The sequence below is a fragment of the Corvus brachyrhynchos genome, unplaced genomic scaffold (assembly GCF_000691975.1).
Source record: "Corvus brachyrhynchos isolate BGI_N302 unplaced genomic scaffold, ASM69197v1 scaffold150, whole genome shotgun sequence".
Taxonomy (NCBI): Eukaryota; Metazoa; Chordata; class Aves; order Passeriformes; family Corvidae; genus Corvus; species Corvus brachyrhynchos.
The window spans coordinates 996,630-1,005,213 of NW_008236162.1; the positions used below are offsets into that span (position 1 = coordinate 996,630).

At 42.2% G+C, this 8,584-nt stretch overlaps 1 long non-coding RNA gene across 2 annotated transcripts; it reads right to left on the reverse strand.

The window, feature by feature from the left end:
- Window positions 1-385: 385 nt before the first annotated feature.
- Window positions 386-6,922, reverse strand: LOC108446105. 2 transcript variants are annotated; one of them, XR_001861208.1, is made up of 3 exons: window positions 6,798-6,921; window positions 6,104-6,178; window positions 386-678 (listed from the first exon to the last, which is right to left on the reverse strand). It is a non-coding gene; the product is annotated as an uncharacterized LOC108446105 (long non-coding RNA). The 2 variants fall into 2 exon arrangements; XR_001861209.1 differs by lacking the exon at window positions 386-678 and adding an exon at window positions 688-3,309 and having other exon boundaries at window positions 6,798-6,922.
- Window positions 6,923-8,584: the final 1,662 nt, after the last annotated feature.

Consider the following 8,584-nt stretch of genomic DNA (forward strand, 5'->3'; position numbering starts at 1 on the left):
AGCTAAAACAAAGGTGGCCTAATTCTGCAGCACTTAAATGTGAGACAATACATCAGTTTAGGTGAAGACGAAACCCCGAAGAAGGGATCCATTTTTCAAATCATATTAAGACTGATAAGACATGATAAGAGAAGATTACCATTTGTCAGATTATCTTTTTAAAGTGCTTTACAGTAAAGCAATCAGTAATAATCCACCTCCCATTTAAGTGGTATTATTTCCTACAACAACTTCAAAGAAACTGAACTGCAGATATGAACAAGCTGGTTTTACTAACAGACCTCGAAACAACACTGAACAAATCTCATTTCCACAGACTGCTTGTGTGGACACAGCAGAAAACCCACTCCCATGGGTACCATAAAAAAAATCCATCACAAAATAATTCTGATACTGTAACAGGGATTTTATTGCAGACCTGCAGATAGCACATGTTCAAAGTATGGATCTTGAACAGCAAAGGTTTAAAGTCCTTTTTAGCAGCTGATTTTACCCTTCATGGTAGCACAGCACTCAGAGATCAATCAGGGTCTTGTGTTGCCTGTACATAAAGTCCTACAAAGAAACCAATCCTCTTCCAGAGCTCCTGTTGTTCCTCTGAGCCACTCGATCACTCTCCACACTCTGCTGGCATAAGCACATGCAGAGCTCTGAGAACCACATCAAGGTTCAATTCAGCTGAAAAATAATCCAGTGAAAAAACACAATTTTACCAATTTTTCCGCTGGATCAGCTTTCCCAACAAGTTCACTGTGCACCTAGGTGAACACTCGTGCCAGCAGAATGGGAAGGAGTGCCTCTTTAAGCAGAAATGCTGCCAAACATGTAGCTGTGGCCTAAATAGGCAAGTCAGGGAGAACAGAAAGAAGGGGGGAAAGCAGACAGTACAGCTTGGAACACCCAGCTCTTAACTCTTCCTTCAGCTCTGCATCCACTGTCATTTTAAATCTTCCAAAATACATTCCGTGAAGCTACAGCTACCACAGAACCCCATTCCTAGAGTAGAAATAGCCAAACCAGAAGCATTTAGGTAGCACCTTTAAAATTAAAATCCAAAAAGTTTCACAAAGCTGATCCAGAGTTGTAACCCACCAGGATTGCTGCTGACAGCCCAACTTGTATTGGTGTGTGCTGTGGAGTCTGATGGCTTGATCACTCTAGCACTGCATTTCCAACACCAAAGCCGTTTTACAACTAATTTTTAATTTAAGACAGATTCCAAGAACAGCAAAGCCTCACAGAAGGGACAGAACAATCCCTGACCGACAAGCTGAAGTGCCCCAGCTTCCAAACCCATGCAAGAAAGAGGACTGAATTACTTCTGGGGAGCTGAACAGCCACTGCCTATTTATCAGTCTGCTAAATGCTCTTTGTTTTGGGGGACTGCACATTTTAAATGCACACTCTAGTCCATCCAGAGCAGCAGTTCCTAGAACACAGTAGCCTATTTCTCTAGATAGTCAGTCATTCTCTGAACAGCTGAAGAGCTCAAATACAGAAGCAGACTCAGGAATACAGAACAGGACTATAACCCTGGGTCTTTTTTTTTCCCCATCTACAGCATATTTCAAACTACCTCTTCAAAACAAACCTATTACTAGGCCTTGCTCCTTGTAAATCAAGTTACCTCATGAGCATAGAGAACATAACCACAGCCCTCAAAAGCCCAAATTAGCTTCCCTCCCACAACTATACCCCAATCTTTCCTCAGCAATATTATTGCAACCTCACTGTCACTCTTTTTCTCTGAGAGTTTTTCTCCCCTCCCTTTCCATCAATCCTCATTAAAAAAAAAAAAAAAAAGCCCAGATTGTAATAAACTGCTTTTTTATAGCCGTCCTTATTCCTGTCTTCTCTTTACTCAGAAATAACACTTTTCATGCATTCAAGACAAACTACCATTGCTGAAGCAACATCAGTCCTCACTGCTGCTCTGCAATTCTGAAATCTGTCAGAAATAAGTATCAAACTACACTTGACAGACATAACACACCTAGAACCAAACACAGATAGCATTCCTGAACAAGGGAAACACCCAATTTTGTTCCAATCTTTTACCACACACACGCTGGGGACAGAATTTTATCTGTTCATCATTTTCAACCTAAAACAGACACAGCCACGTTTGGCTCTAAGAGGAGACATGAAGCAAATCACAGATAATTCACAAAGCATCACAGAATGGTTAAGCATTAAAATAAAGTCAGTAATTAGCACCCACAGCTGATATTCAGGTGCTTTTTTGATGTGCTTCTTTCAATTTGGGCATGAAACAGTTAAGCAACATGTCAAAGATGAGCAGTAATCACTCAGGGTTAAAGCTTAGGACTTAAGTTCCTGGCTCCCAGCCTTGGACCTGGACTATCAGACTTTTACATATCTTTCAATTACACCTGAAAGAACATTGAGATAGAGCAGCTTGACTATTCTCCTTCTGCTGAGCAATTAAAGCAAATTTGACTTAATTTGTTCTGAAGTACAAATTCACTCCATTAAGCAAGTGTGTAGTTTTCAGAGGCAGTTTAAACTCACAATTCTTAGTTGCTCCCAACTGCAGTTGCTACTGTGCCACATTTTGAAAAACAGCAAAAGTAAAACCAACAAAACTGATGCTGAAAATCTTTGTAATCCTTTTCTATAATCATTCCCATAAAGGAAACTTCCACTAAGAAAACATTGGAGTATTTCTGGACAATTAAGTCTCCCTTGCACTGAAACCGTGATGGCACAGAAGAAAGAAATCTGTGCATTACAGACACTTTTGATAACCTGATCACTGAACTTATCACAAACAAGCACTCCCTGTTCTCCACCCCAGAAGTCCTGTCTAACCCTCCCTCTCCAGAGCACACAGAACAAGTTGAACACAGATATGTTGTAAGACTGGGCTCCAGCAAGACAAATATGAAACTAAGAAGGGAGGAAAACTATTTCAGAAACAGAGGAAGCACAAACTACAACAACCTTTGCCCTCATACAATGGGCTGCTAAATCACTAGAAGGAAAACTTCTGCCATCAGTTAAAATTAAGGACCTGAGTTATAATGAAGCTGACACTGAGATTTCAATTCATAACCTGATTTCTGTGCTTAACTGTGATCTGACATGGCCAGGCCACAGTTTATAAGCAAGGATAAATTCCATACATACCAAGGGAAGAGAGGCTACTTCTGCTCCTCACATTCACATTCTTAGTAGAAAAGCTTCGCCACAGCAGTGACTCAGGCAGGCCCCAGATACAAGTTTAGTGCCATCTTTCCCCAAGCTTTAGTGACAACTTCCCGTGTCACATCCATCCATCACACAGTGCTTGGAAAGCCAAAAAAATCTGTGTATCAGAGTTCACGTTTCAGCCACCAAATATCCATTTTGTAACAACCAGCTAGCCTGGCCCAAGTATCTAAAGAACTATAGGTTACCATGTGATGGGAAGTCTGGAGGTCAGGTCTGACCTTAAATATACTGGAAGCTACATAATAGCATTCTTGACAGGCTTTTAAAAGTTGCTTCAACTGTTACTGTATTAAAAGTGTCCAAAATGTTATTCTCCACTGGCCTGTTTTATAGACAACACTGCAGGGAAACCATTGGGTTTGTATCCCACTGATTAATGCAATTAAATGATGTAGTTTTCCTGGTTATCACTGCTTTAGCTTAGTTTAAGACAGCTTTCCAATGTAAATATTGCAACACTGGGTTACCAACAGGAAGAAAACAGAAAGTGAAACTCCCATTTTTTCCAGGTTTCTTTTCTTCACTTTTAGCGAAGTTTCAGCATTCCACAACAAACTGGTATTTAGAATTTGAGCTCTGCAGCCATTTAAAAATCAGATCTCCACTGCCTTGTACTCCTGTACACAAATTGGTACTGTGCTCACCACAGGCATGACTGGAGTCCAGACCTGTTCTCTGGCAGACCACAGTGGTTAAAGAGTCATTGAAGCTTCAGACAGTAAGATTTCCTTGGGCCTTCACCATGGGCCTGCCCCAAGAAAGCATATGGAAAGGCAGGAAATAAAAAAAGTCCTCAGACTGCACTTGGGCCCACTGTCAATTTGTCGTTGGGTATTCCAAAAGACCAGAAGCTGCTGCTCCAGTTGGTGCAAGAACCACACAAGGCTCCATGTCATTAAAGTGACCCTTCAAGCCAGAAATACTGCTAAGAAATGGAAAAATGCAACCACCTTGATACATAACCCTTCCAAGAGAGTCACAGCGAGACATTATGATGCATAACAAGAAATCAATATATACAACTGCTTTCACTAACTTCCAGTATGGATTGTGGGAGCCAAATACATGGGAAGAGGAGAGAATTTCAGCACAACAAACTAATTACAACCAAGTATAACATCAGTAACACCTGGGACCTCTCTCTAGACAGCTCAGTTTCACAACATCTTGCAGTATATTACACTTTGTATCTCAAGACTCATCCTAAGTCAGGTATAGCTAACAATGAAACAGAATTTCTCTTCACTCTTTGGGTCACAGAGGCTACATTGTCCATAAAACAAAAAATTGACATTCTTACAATGTTTTGGAAACTCACCTGCCTGGCTAGCTAAAATGGAAGCCAGTTAATTCCCTCAAAAGCTTCCCTGAACTCCACCCCAGGATTCCAGCAGTGCTTGATGCAGCTCCCAGCCTGGCAGGAGGCACAAGGCCAGCAAGGCACCTTTCGTAACACCAAGTGCAACACTTAAAACAGCTCAGTCTGTCCTTCCTTCCTATTTCCTCACTTCTGCATTTCCAGATCCCTGCAAAGGCTACTTTTCTATACCTATATATAAGTTCATTGCTACTACAAGCATATCAACATGTCTATTTTAATTAAGAATTATTTGCAAGCACCACAACTTCACCACAACTTCTTCAATACTTGTACTTAATTAAGGATTTAGTTTAATAGTAAATAAAACAAAGGTTACAGAATTTTGTATCTGTCAGGGAAAAAGTTATACCACATTTTACAGCACTTTAGAGTTCAAGCTTTAAAACCTACTTCCTGAAGAATTTAAAATTAAACTCAAAATTGTTACAGCTTTCTCATTTCAATAAAACATATTTCAACTTGCAAACAACAGAAGCCTTACACAGTGCATCGTCTGCCACATGCTGCAGCTAATAAATAAAAACAACTCAGTTATGTTTGTACTGATCTTTTCTTTTGGCCTTTGGAAGCTAATCTGAACCACATGTCAAGCAGGGAAATAATGGGAACTGTAGTTACTGCTTTTCTAAATATAACATAAATCTCACTTGTAAGTCAGAGCATTCAAGATATGCAAAAAAAGAAAAAACTCCAGGAATTACATAAGTGACACGGCCACTGCTGGCAAAAGAAAACTTTTAACTCACGATCTTAAAGGGTGCTTTGTGCAAACAGGACTTTATGGCCAAAGAAATTCAGAAGTCAGGGGACTTTTCCTCAAGAACAATCATGGAAGAGATTCTGCTCTCCAGCACAGAGAAAAGCACCATTCCTCCAACAATCCCAAATCCAAGGAAAAAAAAACAGTACAGTTTTTGCAGTGACAGTCAGAGGCAGCCATCTTAGTGTAACATGATACTTGTCACTGTCAGCTTGGAAAAGTTTTAGACAATTTCCAGGATTATTTCAAACCCAAACCCGCTCTTTACATACTAAGTGGGCATGCACAAATATTCAGATTTCTTCCTCCTCTTGTTAATAGGAGCTGGAAAGATTGGGACAACTACTTTATCTAGTACTTAGATCTTCAAAGAGTACAAGTATTAATTAATTCTCACAACATCTCCTTGTGGAACGCAAGTATCACATTCCCCATTTTGTAGATTAAGAAAAAGTAGAAATCAAAAGCCGAGTGGCAGAAAAATCTTAATCTTAGAAAACAATTTCAGCAAAAACAGTTAAGAAGCCTGAACTTTTTTATGAGTGCTGAATGGTACTTTCAAATCACAGTTTAAACCTGAAACTAGATATGGCAATGCACATGAGATGTCCATTTGCTTTGCTCAACTTGCACACAGTAGCGCTGGGGTATTCCACTGATTGCATCCACATCTCCCTGCCTAAGGAATGGTTAAAAAGTCAGAAAACAGTAAAAAATACCACTCTTACCTTCTGCTACATCATCATCTACAGCGCCTTTCACCTGAGAAAAACACCACTGAATGTCATTTCCTCCACCAGCTCCTAAAAAAATGAAAACAATTCAGTAAAAACGAGCCCCCCCAGAGCAGCAGCGCAAGCACACAATGGTTCCAGATTGCACATTTCAGAGCCTGTGCACGCCCACTTCCTCAGCAGTGCTGAGGCACAATCACACACCACCCTCCCCACCTTTTTCCTTTGGATATTGTTTTTGTCGACCTTCAATGCAGCGTTTGTCAAAAACAGGGAAGCACAAGCAGTGTAAAAGCTTCTCTCACCCAAAACTCGCTGGACTAAGCACCATTAACTACAAATTTAAAATTCAAGTGCACAAGCGGCTGTGTTTCACATGAAGCTTTTTCCTACTTGAGCAGTCAGAACCCTCCCAACATACAAACAACTTATATATAAACTATCAGAGCTGTGCATTTTTAGAAAATTTCAATTTCCTATCCAATACAAACCAAGCACACAATTCATTTCCTCCTTTCACAAACCCACTGCGCAGACCCTACACAGTCAAGGCTAAAGAAAAAGAATTTTACCACAATTTTAGAGTCACTTCGCAGAAGTAATGAAAGCGATTATCAGCCTGAAAAGAAAAGCAGCAAATCCGAGCAGAAAAGCAAACAAGCAATCGGAGGGGAACAAGTTCTACTACCATAGAAAACGGATCGGAGAGAAAACTTCAGGAACATTACTGCCTCGGCGGAAGGCAGTGATTCATTTGAACCCTGCCACCAAAAAACACACCAAAAATCACCACCCATTTCTTTTGCATTTCATTCTGAGCAAATCACTGCAGCGCTGAGGACATACAGGAAGAGACAGAAATGGGCTTGCCTCGGTTGGCTGGGGTTTTTTTTTTCTTTCCTCTCTTTTTTTCCAAAAGCCACTGTCAAAATGGAACTTTTCCTCCACACAACTCAAACCGGCTGAGCAACAGATGGCATTTACACATTAATCCCAAGCCCTGGTAGGGCTTTGGGGATAACAAAGAATACAGAAGAGACTCTTCCCAGGTTAAGGTGGGGGGGAACTCAAAGAGAAGGAAATCAGAAGCCTGAAAATAATCTTTCCAGAAAAGACGAAGCACCTCAGAATGAGAAGTCCTGGAATACAGTACAGTTCGCATTTTTTTGCTTGCTTTAGATTCTTCCCTGAAGGATTACAGACATCCAAGCTGCAGAACCTGAGAAGGTGAAGGCAAGCAACAGCACCCATTTATGCAGGAGATGGCAAAATGCTTCGCCCCCCACCATTTCCCAAAAATCCTACAACCCATTTTCTGTACTCTCTTCAACCTCTTCATTTATCTTTTAGCAGCTAGCACCATGGAAGCACTTAAAGCAGACAACTTGGAAAGAATCACTGCTCCTGCTACTTCGAGCTAAAATCCTCTTTTTCATACAATTTACTTGAAACAAGTTGGCACTTTTTTCCCCCCACGACTAAAATGGCAAGAGGAGGGTGGAGCGTGTGCATATGGTGTAGGGGGGAAAGGCAAAGCACAAGCCTCACAAAGCCTCCCATGCTTTGCACCTCCACATGCAAAGCACTGAAAAGACAATTCATGTGCAGAGGAGGGGGGATGAATAAATTTCCAAACGAAGAAATCGCAAGGAAAAGTAAGAGGGAAGAGATCCCTTCTGCACACACACTCTCTCAGCCTACCAACAGCACTTCGGGATGCGAAATGGGGAGCAAGCAGTGGAAGGAATGGGAAAGAAAACACAGCGAGACTTGTGCTGTCTAATTACACCCTGTGCCAAATTTTACTGGCATTTGCAGATGCTCAGAGGCTGCTCCCTACTGAAGGGTGCGACTGCACTCTGGACACCGCCTGCACCTGGAACCTCTCGGCAGGGCTCCTGAGAAACAACCACAACCACCGACCCCAAGGCCTCAACGGAGAAACTCTTCACCAGAGCGTGTAGTGACAGGACTAGGGGGAATGGCTTCAAACTGAAAGACTAGGTTGAGCTCGGATATTGGGAAGGAATTCTTCCCTGTGAGGGTGGGAAGGCCCTGGCACAGGTTGCCCAGAGCAGCTGTGACTGCCCCTGGATCCCTGGAAGTGTCCAAGGCCAGGTCGGACAGGGCTTGGAGCAATCTGGGATAGCAGAAGGTGTCCCTGCCCATGGCAGGGAGTGGAGCTGGATAGGTTTTAAGGTCCCTTCCCACCCAAATCATTCCACGATTCTACGAAAAGGCAGCAGACCCACCCTGCCTGCAAGCTCCTCAACTCCAAAACACACCACTTCCCCCTCCACCTTGCTTCTTCCATGGCTTTTTTTTTTTTTCCCCCCCGAGAAGGGAGGGAAGGAGGGGTGGGTGGGAGCAAAGCACGAATTCCCACAAGGGAGGATAAAAAAAACCAGCCCAAAACCGGCAAGGCGCAAGCGAGGCGGCATAGGAGAGGCGGCCGGGAGCCAGGGAGGCAGCGGG